General features: G+C 42.4%; 1 protein-coding gene across 7 annotated transcripts in view; it reads right to left on the bottom strand.

Annotated features, from left to right (window-relative positions):
* The window catches only part of GJC2 (gap junction protein gamma 2), a 74107-nt gene extending 60329 nt beyond the window's left edge, over nucleotides 1–13778 (bottom strand). For 2 of the 7 annotated variants that reach the window (XR_011556966.1, XM_070729624.1), the window contains exons 1-3: nucleotides 13425–13778; nucleotides 12547–12616; nucleotides 7749–7871 (exon numbers count right to left, since the gene is read on the bottom strand). The gene's annotated coding sequence lies outside the window, so the exon portion shown is untranslated. Of the gene's footprint in view, nucleotides 1–3188; nucleotides 3279–7748; nucleotides 7872–12546; nucleotides 12617–13180; nucleotides 13346–13424 lie in introns of those variants that run through there. The other 5 variants (XM_070729623.1, XR_011556965.1, XM_070729619.1 and 2 more) reach the window with 5 other exon arrangements.
* Nucleotides 13779–19214: the final 5436 nt, after the last annotated feature.

The raw sequence follows: 19214 nt of genomic DNA, 5'->3' as shown, positions 1-19214 counted from the left end.
TATAGTGAAACAAATCTAATATTAAAAAGAAGCATATAAAACCCTATCATATTTAAAAACCAAACAACACATACATACCAAACATAAAATATAAAGAGCCTGGGGGAAAGGTGTCTCAACTCCCCCATGCCTGGCAGTATAGGTGGGTCTTGAATAGTTTACGAAAGACAAGGAGGGTGGGGGCAGTTCTAATCTCCGGGGGGAGTTATTCCAGAGGGCCGGGGCCGCCACAGAGAAGGCTCTTCCCCTGGGGCCTGCCAAATGACAGTTTAGTCGACATGACCTGGAGAAGGCCAACTCTATGGGACTTTATCGGTCGCTGGGATTCGTGCTGTAGCAGGCAGTTCCGGAGGTACTCTGGTCCAATGCCATGTAGGGCTTTAAAGGTCATAACCAACACTTTGAATTGTGACCGGAAACTGATCGGCAGCCAATGCAGGCCACGGTCCCACGATGGCTCTCGCGACCGCAGAATACCTGTGGGACCGCCTTCTGCCACATGAATCCCAGTGGCCAATCAGGTCCCATAGAGTTGGCCTTCTCCGGGTCCCGTCGACTAAACAATGCCGTTTGGCGGGACCCAGGGGAAGAGCCTTCTCTGTGGCAGCCCCAGCCCTCTGGAATCAATTCCCCCCGGAAATTCGAATTGCTCCCACTCTTCCCGCCTTCCGCAAGATGTTGATGTATGTCGCCAGGCATGGGGGGGACTAACTATCTTTTCCCCCACCACCACCTTTTTTCTGACTGTAATACATGAGAATGGTGTGCAGTAACGATTGTTTTTAATGCTTATGGGTTTTAAATTTAGCTTTTTTTTAATATTGGATTTGTACTCTATATATTGTATTATTGCTGTTGTGAGCTGCCCCGAGTCTTCGGAGAGGGGCGGCATATAAATCAAATCAAATCAAATCAAATCATAAATTGATTGCATCAGCGGAATCTCGCCCGGCTGCTCTGTTCAGGGTAACTCGCTCCCTTCTCAATCAGGGGGGAGTTGGGGAGCCCTTGCAGAGCAGTGCCAAGGATTTTAACTCATTTTTCACTGATAAAATCACTCGGATCCGGACGGACTTTGACAAGCAACATGAGAAAATATTATTTTACTGAAAGAGTAGTAGATCCTTGGAACAAACTTCCAGCAGACGTGGTTGGTAAATCCACAGTAACTGATTTTAAACATGCCTGGGATAAACATAGATCCATTGTAAGATAAAATACAGGAAATAGTATAAGGGCAGACTAGATGGACCATGAGGTCTTTTTCTGCCGTCAGTCTTCTATGTTTCTATCTCCAGAATGTGCGAGATGCGAGAATCAATTTTTCAATCAATCAATCACCCTAAATAAGGTAATAGGAAAAAAAACCCACTGCCAAGTAGCACTCAATATGTTACCTAATTGGGTGATGAAACATCTGTAAGCAAACATTCAAGCTCACATTTCTTTTCTTCCTCCTTCTCTGAAAATCCCATTCCCTTCTAACACTGATGATGTTCCCTAGCTGGGTCATGAAATGTCTAAGAGAAAAACCCCAGGCTCACAGAGCCTCAAATACCTCCTGAAATACTTTTGCTCCCTACAAAAGTTTGTTCGCCTCTCACTCCATTACTTTCACACTTAACACACTTAAAAGTTAGCATGGGATTAAAAAAGAAAAACCAAAGTTTTGTTTGTGTACTCTATAAAGATTAAAATAAACACCTATCTCTTATCCTTAATCCACCCATCCATCCTTAAATTGCATCATAATAAGTTCTTATATAAATTCTTGTAAGTTCTTGTATTGCTGCACTAATGCATATAATATTAGATTACAATTTATTGCTTACATTTTAATTATATTTATATCTGTAATAAAAATAATGTTTTATAATTATTACATTGCATTTGTTTAAATGGGAAGAAGTATCTGTTTTCAACATAAATTGGCCCACACGTGCAGGATTTAGAAATATTTATAATTATTTATCATTTAATTATTTGCTTATATTTAAAAATAATTTACAATTATAATTAGGTTAGTACAATAATTACATTACATTTGATAAAATGTTCCAGGTAGGAAGAATCTTTACCCTTCATTGGTACATTGTTACACACATTATTTATAGTTTAATTTTTAGTTATAATATTTACAATAAAAATAATAGAGAATTATTTTATGTAAGTACGATATACAATAATTACATTTCACTTTCTAAAATGGCCCAGATGAGAAGTAACTTTGATCTTTTATCCTTAATTGGCATAAAATGTATTTTATGTTTTTTGCTTATAAATATTCATAATAAAAAGAACTGATGATATTTATCATATGCAAGTATAATAATTATATCACCTTTGCTAAAGTGCCCCCAAGAGAGGAAGTAAGTTCTGTCTTCATTATTATCTTAATCACATTACTTTTAGTTTATATTGCTTATAAAATTTATAATAAAAATAATTGATAGTATCATACTACAATAATTACACTGCATTGGTTAAAATGCCTGAGATAGGTAGAAACTGTGAACTCTTTCAAACCTTAATTGGCTGACACATTATTTATAATTGATATATTTGGGGCTTGTAAGATTCACAACAAAAATACTTTTATCACATGGAAGTTGAATCTTCTCGTGACTTTAAAATTGCATCCTGAATTGGCTATCTGACAAGCTCAGCCACTGAAATCTAACTCAGTTCCACATTGCTACACAAACACACAGAGAGAGAGAAACACAAACCTACAAATCACAAAAGTGCACAGATTTATGCCAAGAGAAAACTCAGGACTACCAGCCAACCGAAAGGGGTTAAAAATAGTGTGTAGAAAGTACCAAATTAGGACTGAAAACTAAACACACATCTGAAAAACGCCACCACCGCTGATCCACAACAGATCCCCAAGAAAAAAAAGAAAAGAAATTTGCACACCCAGTTTTTTCTCTCTCTTTTTTTGCACACTTCCTCCAAGGAAAACAGCTAATTTTTTTTTTCTTTAAAGTTGCATTTGAGGATCCAACCTAGGAACAAAAGAGGGGTGGGTTTTTTTGCAAGACATCTACGCAACTTGCAAAATTTGGCTTGGCTCAGAAAGAATTTGCAAGCGGTTTGCAAAACTGCCAAAAAGAAAAGTAGAAAAGGAAGAAGGATGGAAGGAAGGAACGAAGGAAGGAAGGAAGGAAAGAAAAAAATGGACGTACTAAGAAATCTTCAGAGATCTGCAAAAGTTTTCCATCTCCTCCTCTCTGCAACATCTTCTCCTTTGTAGCTATTTCTCCATTTTTTCCCCCTTCCTGTCGTCTGCTGGGTCCTTCCTTCCTCCCTCCCTCCCCCCTGCCTGGAATCTGGAGATTTTGCACCAGGAATGAGACTGCCTTCCAAGGAAGGGGGAGGGCGGATGGGACTGGGAGGGGGGGCACTTTAAAAAAAAGGGGGGGCAGAGAAGGCCAGGGGTTGCATCACCCCCCTCTGCATCACCAATAGGGTCTTTCCCCCCACAGTTTTCAAACTGGACAACTGCAGGTGGACTTCAAATCCCAGAATTCTTCAGTCAGGACAAATGGACTTTAACTCTCAAGATTCCCCAGTCAGCACAAGTGGACTTCAATTCCCAGAATTCTTCAGTCAGCACAAATGAACTTCAACTCCCAGAATTCCCCATTCAGCATTTAACTTTCTCTCTCCCTTCCTTCTTCAACTTCTCTCTCTTCCTACCTTTCTACTTCCACTCCTCCTTTCTTTCCCCTTCCCTGAATGAACTGTCTGTAATTCTAAAAGTCATTTATTGGAACAGATAGAAACATAGAAGATTGACAGCAGAAAAAGGCCTCCTGGTCCATCTAGTCTGCCCTTATACTATTTCTTGTATTTTATCTTTGGATGGATCTATGTTTATCCCAGGCATGTTTAAATTCAGTTCCTGTGGATTTATCTACCACGTCTGCTGGAAGTTTGTTCCAAGGATCTACTACTCTTTCAGTCAAATAATATTTTTTCACATTGCTTCTGATCTTTCCCCCAACTAACTTCAGATTGTGACCCTTGTTCTTGTGTTCACTTTCCTATTAAAAACACTTCCCTCCTGGACCTTATTTAACCCTTTAACATATTTAAATGTTTCGATCATGTTCCCCCTTTTCCTTCTGTCCTCCAGACTCTACAGATTGAGTTCATGAAGTCTTTCCTGATACGTTTTATGCTTAAGACCTTCCCCCATTTTTGTTGACAGTTTCTTTCTATCATCTTGTCATCTTGCCAAAGCTTTTATTACTATATCATTATTGTTTAATCTAAGTTAAGATTATTTTGGATGTGTAACTTATATCAGTGTTGCCTCCCCACTACCTACTATTCCCGTCACCTGGATTTAAAAAAAATAGTAGTTCTAATCTCCCCTTCCTTCCGGGCCCCGTCGACTAAACAATGTTGTCTGGCGGGCCCCAGGGGAAGAGCCTTCTCTGTGGCGGCTCCGATCCTCTGGAATCAACTCCCCCCGGAGATTAGAACTGCTCCCACCCTCCTTGTCTTCCGTAAACTATTTAAGACCCACCTATACCGCCAGGCATGGGGGATTTGAGACACCTTTCCCCCAGGCTCATTATAATTTATGTTTGGTATGCATGTGCTGTGTGGTTTTTAATTATGATAGGGTTTTTAGTTTTTTAATATTAGATTTCTGCCATTATAATATTGTTTTTATCGTTGTTGTGAGCCGCCCCGAGTCTTTGGAGAGGGGCGGCATACAAATCTAATAAATTATTATTATTATTAATATACTGCTCAAAAAAATAAAGGGAACACACAAATAACACATCCTAGATATGAGTGAATGAAATATTCTCATTGAATATTTCAATTGCACAACTATTCCATTTGCACAACAGCCTGTGAAATTGACTGTCAATCAGTGTTACTTCCTAAGTGGACAGTTTGATTTCACAGAAGTTGGATTTATTTGAAGTTATATTCTGTTTTTTAAGTGTTCCCTTTATTTATTTATTTTTTGAGTTAAGTTTCTAGTTAAGTTTCTTTTTTTTAATATATTTTTTAAAAATTATTTAGAAAAGAAATATAAAAGTATACAGTACCGTTACATATATACATATAGAATCATTTCAAAAGAAAAGAAACAGAAAGAAGAGAAACAAGCAGTTAAATTTCATATCCAACCACACATAAAATTTCATCCATATTTTTTAATATTCAGAATCCTCTTTGTCTTTGCGCAGGAATTAATAGACTGACAATGGAGATCAACTTCACTGTCAGTCTATTAATTCCTGCGCAGTCTGATATTGAGCTTGATACCTTTGCCCTGTTAAGACAAGACCAGCCAAGAGGTTGACAGCTCACCCACCATCTGCCAAGCCCCACAAATCACAATTCTAAGCAACACACCATTTTGAATAACACAACTGCCTAAATCAGGTTGTTTAACTTCAGGAGAGGTCCAGGTAGGAAAAAACCTAGTGAAAAGATCTCAAATCCTGCCAAATGAATATATAAGAAAGGATAAGGAACAGTAGTATGACAATACTAATCAATAGTTAAATTGATTGATGGATAAAAACTGTAAAGGAAATACACTTTAACATGCTTGTATATAAATGGAAACTTAACGTCATTGCCATTTACCGTTAAAAAGTTTAAAAAGTTGTTATGTGTATTTGCATATGATAATGTCTTGTTTGTACTGTAGTCTAATGTTTCTATTTTAATGTTTTAAATGTTCTTTTTAAAATATTTATACCCAATTTAAAAAAAATAAAGAGATAAATCCTGCCAAATTGGCCTTAAATGAAATAATTACATTCCTATCGCAAATACAGGCAGTCCTTGACCTGCCACCGTTCATTTAGTGACCGTTCAAAGTTACGACGGCGTTGAAAGCAAGAGTCCCTCACCTGTGCTCAAAGTTATGACCGCAATCATGTGAACTGCAGAAAAAACAATGGCTGCCAACCTGCCTTCCCTTGAGGACCTGTAGACTGCACGAGTCAAAAAGAGGGCAGGGAAAATATCTACAGACCCCTTGCATCCTGGACAAAACTGTTCCAACTCCCACCCTCAAAACGTCGCTACAGAGTACTGCACACCATGACAACTGGACACAAGAAGAGGTTTTTCCCCCCAAACGCCATCACTCTGCTAAACAAATAATTCCCGCAAAACTGTCAGACTTTTTACTAAGTCTGCACTTCTATTCCTACTAGTTTTTTCTCATCATTCCTATCATCCTTTTCCTCCCACTTAGGATTGTATGACTGTAATTTTTTATTTTATTAATATTGATTGTTTATTTTATTAATATTGATTGTTTATTTTATTAATATTGTGTTGTGAGCCGCCCCGTCTACGGAAAGGGGCGGCATACAAATCTAATTAATAATAATAATAATAATAATAATAATAATAATAATAATAATAATAATTGACTGTATGATTGTAAATTTTTATTTTATTAATATTGTTTCTTCATTGCTTATTTGACTCCCATGACAATCATTAAGTGTTGTAACTCATGATTCTTGACAAATCTATATTTTCTCTTATGTGCACTGAGAGCATATGCACCAAAGACAAATTCCTTGTGTGTCCAATCACACTTGGCCAATAAAGAATTCTGTTCTGTTCTATTCTATCCAAGTATAATGGAGCTTTGCCGTTACGGTCACAAATCATAACTGTCGAAAATCAGGTCAGCCATCAAAATACCAGGAAGTGTCACCTGGCTGAAAAATAGTTCCCTTGCCAGAGACCGGCTGAAGAAGCCATTATTAGGAAAAGCAGGACAGAGAGAAAGAGAGTTGGGAGGGAGGCTGGAGGTCATCTAGTTGAACCCGTGCTCAAGCGAGAGACTCTGCAATTCCAGACAAACAGCTCCGCATGAAAACCTCCGATGATGGGAGCATTTACCTCCAGAAGCTCCAACACTGGAGGTTTTTAAGAAAAGAGTGGACATTTGTCTGAAATAGGACAGGGCTTCTTGCACGAGCAGTGGGTTGGATTAGATGACCTCAGAGGTCCCTTCCAACTCTGTTATTTGGAGGAGGAAGAAGAGGAGGAGAGAAAGAGGAGAAGAAAAAGAAGGCGAAGCAGGGAGAAAAGGCGAAGAAAAAGGAGGAGGAGAAAAAGGAGAGAAGAAAAAGGAGAAGGAAAAAAGGAGAAGAAAAAGGAGAAGAAAAAGGAGGAACAGGGAGGAGAAAAAGGAGGAGAAAAAGAAGAAAAAGGAGAAGAAAAAGAAGAGAAGGAAAAGGAGGAGAAAAAGGAGGAGAAAAAGAAGAAAAATGAGAAGAAAAAGAAGAGGAAAAGAAAAAGGAGGAGGGAAAAAGGAGAAGAAAAAGGAAAAGAAAAAGGGGAAGAAAAAAGAGGAGGAAAAGAAAAAGGAGTAGAAGGAGAAGAAGAAGAAAAAGAGGAGAGGAAAAAGGAGTAGAAGAAAAAGAAGGAGGAGGAGAATATTGGACAGTTATTTTTCTGAAATAGAATAAGGTTTTCTGCTCGAGCAGTGGGTTGGCCTGGATGACCACTGAGGTCCCTTGCAACTTGGTTATTTGGAGGAGGAAGAGGAGATTATTATTATTATTATTATTATTATTATTATTATTATTATTTACTACTACTACTACTACTACTACTACTACTACTACTACTACTACTACAATTGGACAGGGTTCCCTGCTTGAGCAGTGGGCTGGGCTGGATGACCTCTGGGGCTCCTTCCCAACTCTGTTATTCTACCCGCTGCTCCTAGGGCTCCATACCTTTCGCAGAGAGGAAAATGAAAGGTGGCTCCCACGTGGGTGTCGCTCGCTCGTCCCTTTTGTTTCCTCCCGAACACAAACAGGGGGCTTGTGCAGCTCCACTCACACCAGCGGCTTTCACTCCTGAGACGAAGCGCAAGGCAGAAAGGGGGGCGATTCATGGTCATTTGAACGCTCCGCTCGTGGCCTCGCACCGCCAGGCACCGCACGGCATCAGCCCCTGTCCCTCCCCCGGACAAAGGGCTTCATTGTCATACCTCGAGGACAATGTGGTGCTGCCGGATTCACACACTGCGTTTTGGGGGGGTTCGACTTGGAGGCTCTCTCCCCACACAATCTATTTGGGGACGGGGGTCTCCCACTTGGAAAAAAACCCCTCGGACGAAACACCCCAAATAATTATATTTAAATTAAATTAAGTGCAGGGATCGAATTCTGACTTTTTGAAAAGATGTAGCTTGGGTGCAGAGGACTCACAACTCCTGCGCACAACGGCAGGTTGTGTGCCTCTGCTCACCATCCCCAGCCAGGGCCATGCCACTTATGGGTGGTCCTCGACTTATGGCCACCACTGAGCCAAAAATAATTATGCCACTGAGCAAGTTCAGTGAATTTTTAACCCATTTTACGACCTCTCTCGCTGCTGCTGTTAAGTGAAACCCTGTAGTTTTTAAATTAAGTCACATGGTTTATTAAGCAAATATGCAACGGTCATAAATAGGAGTCAATTTTGCTAAGTGCCTGGATTTTGATCGTGGGAACCGTGGAAACGCTGCAATGGTCGTTAAGTGTGTGAAAAAACAGTCGTACTTTTTTTTTACTGCTTTGAATAGTCACTAAATGAGCCATTGAGAGTCCCCTTAGGAAATTGGGTGGCACACAAATTGATTAAATACGGTAAATAAATAAACTGTTGTAAGTTGAGGACAAACTGCAAAGGCAATCGGTACAACGCTTTTGGTTGGAGGGCACCCCTGGTCCTCAACTTACGACCATAATTGGAACCAGAATTTCCTGCTACCTCAAATTTTTCAAACCTGGCCATTTGTAGATGGGGGGGGGGGGAATGGAACAGACGGACGGACGGATATTAATTCCCAGAATTCTTAGCAAAGGACCCTCATACCAAGGAATTCTGGGAGTTGTAGTCCAAACACTTTCATGTAGCTAAGTGTGAGAGACAAATAGTTTTAGACCCTCTTCTGTGCCCTTAATTAACCCCCTGCCTGAAATCCAGGAAGTCCTTGATTTACAACAGTTCATTTAGAGGCCATTCAAAGTTACAACACAGAAAAAAGTGACTTTTGATTATTTTTCACACTTACAACCATCTGATGGAACATTCGGACACTGGGCCACTGGCTTGTATTTATGACAAGGTTCCAGGACCACGTGATCAGGGTTTCACAATGTTCTGGGGTCACATGATCCCCTTCGGACAGTCAAAAGTGAATGAAGAAGCCAGATTCACTTAACGACCATGTAACTAACTTAATGACTGCAAGGATCCATTTTAACAAATTGTGGCACGAAAGATGATACAATATGTGACAAAACCTAACAACTGTCTCACTTAGCAATAGAAATTCTGGGTTCAATTCTGGTCGTAAATCAAGGATTTTCTAAATAGGATGGGAGGCATCGTTCCAATTCCAACAAATCCCAGCGTCCCACAGAGTTGGCCTTCTCCAGGTCCCGTCGACTAAACAATGTTGTCTGGCGGGACCCAGGGGAAGAGCCTTCTCTGTGGCAGCCCCGGCCCTCTGGAATCAACTCCCTCTGGAGATTCGAACTGCCCCCCACCCTCCTCACCTTCCACAAGACTCTGAAGACCTATCTATGTCACCAGGCATGGGGTAATTGATGTACAGTATCCCCTTTTTGGCTAGTAAGATTTATATGTGGTTATGATTGGGTTGTACAGTGGTCCCTCGACTTTCGTGGAAAGCCTATACCACGAGTTTTCAAAAAATAAATAAATAAAAATTCTGAAAATCCGTGGTATTTTTTTTATTTTTAAAATGTATTTAAAGAAGCCGTCTTTAAATAAAAGCTCCGCTTCCACCCCAGCCTCCTGATCCTTCCCCTTTAATTATTGAAGCGTTGGTACACTCCACTTGAAGAGCCTTACTGCCGCCAATTTTGCTGCCGTCGATTTCGCCTCCACCGGACTTCTCAGCTGTTTGGTGGCCCACGTGTCTTCTGTTGGCCGCCACGGTGACAGGAGGTGCAATCTGGGCAGCGGTGGCCAAGGCTCAGCCCCCTCGCCGGACCCGTATTATTTTGGCGCCGGCGCCGCTTGGGGAGGAGCCCTCGGTGGCCATGGGCAAGCCTCCGGATCCGGAGGCACAAGACAGCCCGACAGATGGGCGGCTACCTGCCTGCAGCAGCAAAGCAGCAAAGAATGAAGGGCAAGTCGGAGGGATATCCCAGGAGCTGCTCCTCTGCTTTCGGGATGCCACCGCCAATTTTGCTGCCACCGATTTTGCTGCCGCCGGGCCTCTCAGCTGCTTGGCGGCCCACGTGTCGGCCGCCGCTGCCCAGATTGTGCCTCCCGCCACCGCTGCCGCGACCGACAGAAGACACGTGGGCCACCAGACAGCTGAGAGGCCCGGTGGTGGCAAAATCGGTGGCAGCAGCGGCAGAAGTAGCAGGTAAGTGTGGGCCGCCAAGCAGCTGAGATGCGCGGCCTCCACTCCAGCCTCTGGTGCCGCCACCACCTGCGCCCTAAAGCGCAGCAAAGCCCCCAGGTTGCCACCCCGTTGCCCCTGCGGGTTCTGGGGTTAAGTAAAACCAGGAATGGAGGAGAGAGGGGAAGGAAGGAAGCATCTCTACTTCGCGGAAATTCGACTTTCATGGGCGGTCTCGGAACGCATCCCCCGCGAAAATCGAGGGACCACTGTATTGACTGTTTTTAAATGATAGTGGGTTTTTAGCTTTAGTTTTTTAATTATTGGATTTGTACTGCATTATTTATTGTTGTTATGAGTTGCCCCGAATCTTTGGAGAGGGGCGGCATACAAATCTAATAAATTATTATTATTATTATTATTATTATTATTATTATTATTATTATTATTATATTATTATATTATTATTATTATTATTATTATTATTATTATTATTATTATTATTAAGAATAGCCAGCAGCATTAAAATCTTGATTTGAGACCCATAAAAAGTTTTCTTAAACAGGATTTCATATAGGTAAACTTCAATTCCCAGAATTCCCCAGCTGGCAAAAATCAAGTTCCCGGGTAGGTAGTCCTCGACTTATGACCTACAGATAGTCCTTGACTTGTGACCAACTGTTTAGCAACTGTTTCAAGTTATGACAGATACGCAAATGCTACTTACAATCCTTTCAATGTACGGTATGCCGTTTGTATATAAAATATCCAGATCTGCATAAATGCAAATACACACACACACAAACACATACACATGTGTATTCCCATGACTGCCTTTCAGGGTAATTGGCCAGTGGCTCAATTTTATGGCAGGTTATTTTATTAAAATATTTTTTAAAGAATTATTTTATTAGTATTATTTTATGATTTTGTTTGCCAATTTCCATCCTTTTTTTGACAAAAATTGCCCATAGGAATATGTTGATTCACTTAATGACTGCCACTAAAACAATCCAGTCATGTGGTTGCCTTGGTTTATGATTGAAGGGCTCCAATACGGTTGTAAGTTGAGGACTACTCGTGATCCCAGGGGGAACATTCTTTTACTAGTGCATTAAGTTCTCAACTTACAGCAGTTCATTTAGTGACGGTTTCAAAGTTACGACATTGAAAAAAAAGGGATTTATGATTGTTTTTCACACTTACAACCCTTGCGGTCATATGATTCTGACCAGCCAAATCAATGAAGAAGCCAGATTCACTTAATAACCTTGTGATTCACTTAGTGACCATTGCAGGAAAGGCAGTAAAATGGGGCAGAATTCACTTAACAAATTTCTTGATTATCAGCATGAATTTTGAGCTCAATTGTGGTTGTTAAATTGAATAATTCTGTCCATAGTGGGTTCTAAAACCTGTTGCTACCGTTTTCTGCACGCGTTTGCCCTAGAAGCTTCTGCACATGTGCAGAAACGTCCCAGGTGGGTGGGTGGAGCCTCCTGCCTCTGGCGCTATGGTCCAAACTGGGAGCAACCCACCACTGAGCAACAATGGAAAATATGTATTAATTCGGCATAAGATTCAGCATGTGCTGCCCCCTGCTGGAATCAGGAGGTAGTTTTAACACACATTGCTTATCTCAATTATTCTTAAAACTCAATGTAATCTTCTTTGACATGCAAACATTTATTAGGTGGGCGTTCGAAATTATAACAACATACTGAAGTAAGTGAATTGTGACTGTTTCTCACATTTACGACCATTGCAGAATCCCTGTGGTCAGGTGATCCAAATTTGGCCATTTGGCAAACTGACTCATATTTATGACAGTTGTACCGCCTGGGTCATTTGATGATCTTCCCACCAGCAAAGTCAAGGAGGAAGCCAGGTTCACTTAACAACCATGTGACTAACTTAACCACTGCAGTGATTCACTTAACAACGGTGGCAAGGAAAGGTCGTAAAACGGAGCAAAACTTGTTTAACAACTGTCTTGCTTAGCGATGGAAATCATTGTGATTGCAAGTCAATACCAGTGAATACTTCACCCTCATCCCTGATGCTACCATTTTGATGGACAGGTTCATGGGGTGGGCCCAGTGCGAGAGGAGATGGGTGGGGGCCAGATTGGCAGTCTTCCCAGAGTTCCAAATAGATCAGCCACTCACCTGGACCAGGCTAGGATTTTTAACAATGGATCAAATTGCCGGTTCACAATTGAAGCTTTTTTTTCAGATCCTGGAGAGAAAAAATTGTCAATCAAATTTAAGTAAAGGAAATTGTCAATCAAATTTAAGTAAAGGAAATTGTCAATCAAATTTAAGTAAAGGAAATCGTCAATCAAATTTAAGTAAAGGAAATTGTCAATCAAATTTAAGTAAAGGAAATTGTCAATCAAATTTAAGTAAAGGAAATTGTCAATCAAATTTAAGTAAAGGAAATTGTCAATCAAATTTAATTTTCTGCCAAAGAGGGTTGGACTGGATGACCTCAAGGGTCGTTCTTCCATGTGTAGGATTTAGCTTCTGCATCAGTCCAACTGCCATTTCCTAGATCATTTTATGACACAATGAATAAAATATGTGCATTGCCAACCCATTCATTGGCGTTTTCCCAAGTACAATCATTTGTTCAACCAATGTTTCCCAACCTTGGCAACTTGAAGATATTTGGACTTCAACTCCCAGAATTCCCCAGCCAGCATTTGCTGGCTGGGGAATTCTGGGAGTTGAAGTCCAAATATTTTCAAGTTGCCAAGGTTGGGAAACACTGGTTTAACTACAGTTTGAAGTTAAAACTGACCTGAGAAAAATGACTGACGACTTAAAGACCGTTGCAACCTTCACGTGTTGCAAAATGCTCTGCAGCTGAACTCCCTTAATCCCAGCAAGTCGTGAGAACACAGCAAGGCGGGAAGGAGACGCGTGCCAAAGACCTGCTTGGCTGTTTGCAAACGCGGCTTTTTAGCTGAGAAAAGACACGTGATGGCGACTCAGGAGAAGGTCGGGGACGGCCAGATTTATTTTTCCCGCCGGGGGCCACTCACCTCTCAGGACCTTCTGCCCGATTCAGACGACAAGCGAGCTGGGTCGGGACTGTTTGCAGAAGCTGGCTTGCTTCTAAACAGCGCTCGACATCCGAAGCGGATTTTTCACACCAGAGCCAGTTAGGAAAGCCCCGTGCACGCTCAAGAAGAGTGCACGTCTGAATGCAACCAGCCCTCCTCCCTCTGCCTCCTGGGTGGGACAGGCAGCGACCACCCGCGGTGGCAGTTGCTGCAGCTGTTGCAACCCCTGGAAGCGCCGCGGCTCTGGGTGCGCAATTGCGCGCACATCCAGGCCATGGAAACGGGGGGCCCTGGAGTCCAGAGACGGCGTGCACATAAACTGGGGGAGACGGGGACAGCTCGGGACGCCCCCTCCGGAGGGAAAATAGCCCGTCCCGGGACGGGAAGAGCGCGTTTGCCGCCCGTTGGAAGCGCGCAAAACGCGGCGCAGGGAACGTTTGCAAACGGTTTTTGCAACGCGTGAGTTGGAGATGGTGGTGGGGCTTTGGAGAAGGGAGCTTCGATTGAGTTGCGAAGCTTCTTTCCCTCCTTCTTCCATTTCCTCTTTTTCTTTTTTTTTGTTTCTTCCTTCTCCCAATCTTTCCTTCTCTTCCTTTTCCCCCCTTTCTTCTCTTTCTTTCTCTCTCTTTCTTTCTTTCCTCCCTCCCTCCCTTTTCTCTCCCCTCCTTCTTGCTCACCCTGAAATTTCAGTTTGCAAAGTTATGCCCTTATAAAGGCTCGACTGCTTAAAGTCATTTCAGGCTACATGTGCCTCTCGCCACCGGCCGGCTCTCTCTTCCTCCCCTCAAATAAAGAAAACAAAAGGAAATTTTGGAAAATATGATTTCTGCAAGAAGAAAGAGACAATTTTTAGGGGAAGGATTCCCCCCTCTCCCCCCCATGGAGGACGTTCCTAAGATTAAAGTGAGCTGTAGAAGTTTTAAAGCACAATTGTTGCTGGGATTCCAGGCAATTAGAACCTAAGAGGGTTTAAATTTGGATTTATTTATGCAAACATTTTAATTAGGATGATGCAGCTTTTATAATAGCTGGTTTCCTGCCTCTGCAAGGAATTAAAATGTTGATTTTGGAATTAGCAGCAGGATAACAAGGCAGCTGAAGGTTTTGCCATGCAGGTAGTCCTCGACTTACAATCATTTATTTAATGGACCTTTGAACTTACAACTGCACTGAAAAGCGGGTACTTACCATCATTTTCCACACCTACCACCACTGCAGTGGTCACGTGATCAAAGGTGATTGGCAATTGACTGGTGTTTATGACAGTGTTTTGGGTCAGGTGATCTCCTTTTGCAACCTGACAAGGCCAGCATCAATCTATAGCAGTGGTACTCAACCTGGGGGTCAGGAGCCCTTTGTGGGTCGAACGGCCATTTCACAGGGGTCGCCTATGACCATTGGAAAAGACAAATTTCCCAGGGTTTTAGGAACTAAAGTTTGTATTCCGGCACCTTGGGACATATTTTTACAACCCAGCCAATCAGGCATTTACAGTGGGGACATCCCTGTGACCTTCCTGACAATCAGCTTAAAGCTCTGTTGGGAGAATTGGTGCTAGACTAATGGTTGGGAGTCACCACAACATGAGGAATTGTATTAAGGGGTCATGGCAATAGAAAGGTTGAGAACCATTGGTCTATAGAGAAGAAGTGATTGACGAGCCAGCAAATTAGGGACCTACTGGCTCGTCAATCCCTCTCCCTGGTCATGCGTGGATGGTTTTTTAAAAATAAATAAATAATTTATTTATTTTTTAAAGATTTCCGCCTGTGGAATTCTGTTTCACCCCATTCCACCTGCTGCCCACCGCTGGTCATCAGTCATATTTTCTCAGCATTGTAACATATAATGGTCACTAAATGAATGGTCATAACCTGAGGACTACCTGTATTAGACTTTGGAACCTACTGTGGCTCCTCTGAATCCCTTTTCACGTGGGGGGGGGTGTTCCCTGAACTGGTTACAGAAAGCCCCCCACACAAGTGAGTTTTAATCCATTCAAAACATAATGGAAACCAAATACAGTGGTACCTCGTCTTACGAACGCCTCTACTAATGAGCTTTTTGAGATACGAAACCGGTGTTTAAGATTTTTTTTGCCGCTTCTTCTGAACTATTTTCACTTTACGAACCCGAGCCACCGCTGCTGGGATGCCCCGCCTCCACACTTCCGTTGACAGCCGAAGTACTGGGATTTCCCTGAGCCTCCCCTCGCTGGGAATCCCTGCCTACGGACTTGTTGCCAGCCGAAGTGCCCTTTCTTCCAATCCTGGGATTTCCCTGAGCCTCCCCTCGCTGGGAATCCCCGCTTCCGGATTTCCATTGCCAGCCGAAGCGCCCGTTCATGCGCTGCTGAGATTTCCCTGAGGCTCCCCTTCATTTTTGCTGGCGCTGCTTTGAATCCCAGCGAGGGGAGGCTCAGGGAAATCCCAACAACACAAGAACGGGCGCTTCAGCTGACAACGGAAGTCCGGAAGCAGGGATTCCCAGTGGCGCAAGGCAAAAGGAGTGACTTTGAGGATGGGGTTGCACGCACTATTTGCTTTTACATTGATTCCTATGGGGTTAATTGCTTCTTACGAACTTTTCTACTTACGAACCTGATCACGGAACGAATTAAGTTCGTAAGACGAGGTACCACTGTATATCCTCTGAATCGGGTGGATTCAGATTACCGCTATTACCAGCGTGCTATGTGTGCAGCTTTGGTTCTCTTGCATGTGTGTGGGCGTCCCAGCATGTTTTCGTTTCTGCACATTCACAGGAAGCAAAAATGTGCTGAAATCTCACAAGGGGACGTGCGAGAGAGATATTTTGACGAGATCACCCAAATCTCGCATGCATGTGCGTCTCCTTGCGAGATTTTGCTTCTGCGCATACACACAAAAGTGCTGGTGATGACCTGGGCATCGGGCCAGAATATTTGCGGGACCGCTTTCTGCCGCATGAGTCCCAGCAATCGGTCAGGTCCCACAAAGTTGACCTCCAGGTTGCGTCAACTAGACAACGTCGCTTGGCGGGGCCTAGGGGAAGAGCCTTCTCTGTGGTGGCCCCAGCCCTCTGGAATCAGCTCCCCCTGGATATTCACACTGCCCCAACCCTCCTCGCCTTCCACAAGAGTCTTAAGACTTATGTCGCCAGACTTGGGGCAATTAAATCTTAGGGGCCCTGGCCCCCAAATGTTATCTATGGTTGAGGTATGAATGAGTATGATTGATTTTAATATATTTTAGGTTAGTTAGTGTTGTGGTTGGCTCTGGCCCAGCTCCTGCTCCAAGGAATGTGGAGGTGGATGCAGGCGAAACATCAACATGTCATAGGCCTGTTTTATTGCCGACAGAGGCAGGTAGTGCAGTTTCCTCGGACAAAGAAGGTGGGGGTGACTTGGAAGAGGGGGCCCCAGGAAGCCAATCTCCATTATCTTTGGTCAATTCGGATGCGGAAGTCTTGGACCCACGCAGGCGCAGAGTAATGCGTAGAAGAGACCAATTGAGGACATATAACAGGAGATAAGAGAGGCCGCCTGTGTTTGGGTGGGGATCCAGCAATTAGAGCTGCTGATACAAATAGCAGCGTGTTGGTTTGGCCGTTGTGGAAGATTATCCTTGCTGTTTTTCAGACTTTGTTGATTTTTCACACCTTTGAAACCAAAGCAGAGCAAAGTGTGTGTGTCTCACTTCGTTGGAAGAAGGAGGGCTGTGACATTTCTTCACAGCTGCTAGCTAAGTACTTCAAGACTGATTAAGGGAATTGTACAGACTACCAGCTTGTTTTGAGACGAGTGCTCTTTGCAATACAAAAAGGGTGCTTTGTTTCTTTTGAATTTTTGTGATAAAGAACATGGTTTTGAATTTTCAAACGTGTGTGTGTGTGTCTGAAATTTGTACCCTTGAATTTTTGGAAGACTTTTACCATAGAGCCCGGCAGAACAGTTAGCTAGTTGTAATTAATTGGATTTAGTCATTACTGTACATTTTATTGTTCTTATTATATGTTGCAAGTCGCCCCGAGTCCTCGGAGAGGGGCGGCATATAAATCTAATGAATGAATGAATGAATGAATAAATATGGGTGCCCAAAGGACTGTCATTGTAGCGGCCGCGTGCAAATTGCGCAATCTGGCGGCCATTACTGGTGCGCTGCGTACCAGTAGCAGCAACCCACTCACTACTGCTCTGAATTGGAGGAAGTGTTTCTGTTAATGCCAATAAAAATAATTTTAAAAATAATTTTATAAGTAATTTTACAAAAATTAAAAAGTTTTTTTTAAAAAAATCAAAACCATTTTTTTTAAAAAAAACTTTTTAACTTAATTCTTTTTTTAAAAATTTTTTTTAAAAAATTACAAAAATAAAAATTAAAAAAATTTTTTTTTTACAAAGATTGATATATAATTTTAGGCATGCTGGCTGGGGATTTCCAGTGGACGACACTGACAAGGTAAACTGACATTTTTCTTTTTAAAGCACAATGTCTGATTTTCTCATTAGTCTTTCCTAGCGTAATCTTGAAGGGTCACGGAAGACAAATTGCTGCTGATTTAAATTCCAGCGGGGCATTTTGTAGAAGATGGACAAGCTGTCGGCTCCTCTTTCTTTCTCTCTCTTTCTCTGTGTGTATTTTCAGCTATGCATCACAAGGAAGGAGGCCAGAATTCGGAATATTTGCCTGCTGGTAAGTAGGAGGCCGCCTCTTAGTAACCGTGGAAATATTACTTAAGGGCACTGATGCAGAATTCATTTTAATAAGAATAGACAGCTTAAAAAAAAAAAGACACTGCAAGATCTTGGAGGTCTGTTCCAACTCTGTTATTCTGTATTTTATGTATTCTCTGATCAATGACGGATTAGAGAATATATTGTGGTCGGTTTTGAGGCGTTATCAAAGGATCTGCACCCCAAAACTGGCTTGTTTTGATTCTGACCCGCTACCCCCCTAGAAAAAACACCAACCCCTATTGCACAGCAGGGATGAGGTTGTGGGTTATTCAATCCAAAACATGACATAGATTTCTCTTTTAGAAATGTGGGAAACTTATTAATGTTTTATATTTTTGCCGGGAGCCACCTAGAGTAGGGATGGCAAACCTTTTTTTTCCTTGCTGAAAAAGTATGGGCATTATGCTATCGCGCATGCGCGAGTGCCCACACCTATAATTCAATGCCTTGGGAGGGCAAAAACAGCTCTCCCCGCTTCCTGGAGGCCCTCTGGAGACCGGAAATGGCCTCTTTCCCAACTTCTGGTGGGCCCGGGAGCCTTGTGTTTCGCTCTCCCCAGACTCCAAAGGCTTCCCTGGAGCCGGGGAGGGTAGAAACACCATCTCCTACCCCCCCCCCCCCCCCGGAGGCTCTCTGGAAGCCAGAAAGAAAGAAAAAAGGAAGGAAGGAAGAACAGAGGGAGGGAGGAAAGAAAGAAAGAAAAAAGGAAGGAGGAAGGAAGGAAGGACAGAGGGAAGAAAGAAAGAAGGAAAGGAAGGAAGGAAAGAAGGCAGGAAAGAAAGAAGGAAGGACAGAGGGAAGAAAGAAAGAAAAAAGAAAGAAGGAAGGAAAGGAAGGAAAAAGGAAGGAAGGAAAGAAGGAAGGAAGGACAGAGGGAGGAAGGAAGGAGGAAAGAAAAAAGAAAGGAAAGAAAGAAAAAAGGAAGGGAAGAAAGAAAAAAGAAAGAAAGAAAGACCAAGCAAGCAAACAAACTTAACCAAAAGTGGAATTTTAAAGCCTTTTTATAACGCTTTCAATTCCTTTTTTTCCTTCCTCCCCAGACACAGAAACGC

The sequence above is a fragment of the Erythrolamprus reginae genome, chromosome Z, assembly GCF_031021105.1.
Source record: "Erythrolamprus reginae isolate rEryReg1 chromosome Z, rEryReg1.hap1, whole genome shotgun sequence".
Taxonomy (NCBI): domain Eukaryota; kingdom Metazoa; phylum Chordata; class Lepidosauria; order Squamata; family Dipsadidae; genus Erythrolamprus; species Erythrolamprus reginae.
Note: the sequence above shows the minus strand (reverse complement) of the source record. Positions and strands in the feature narration are given on the sequence as shown.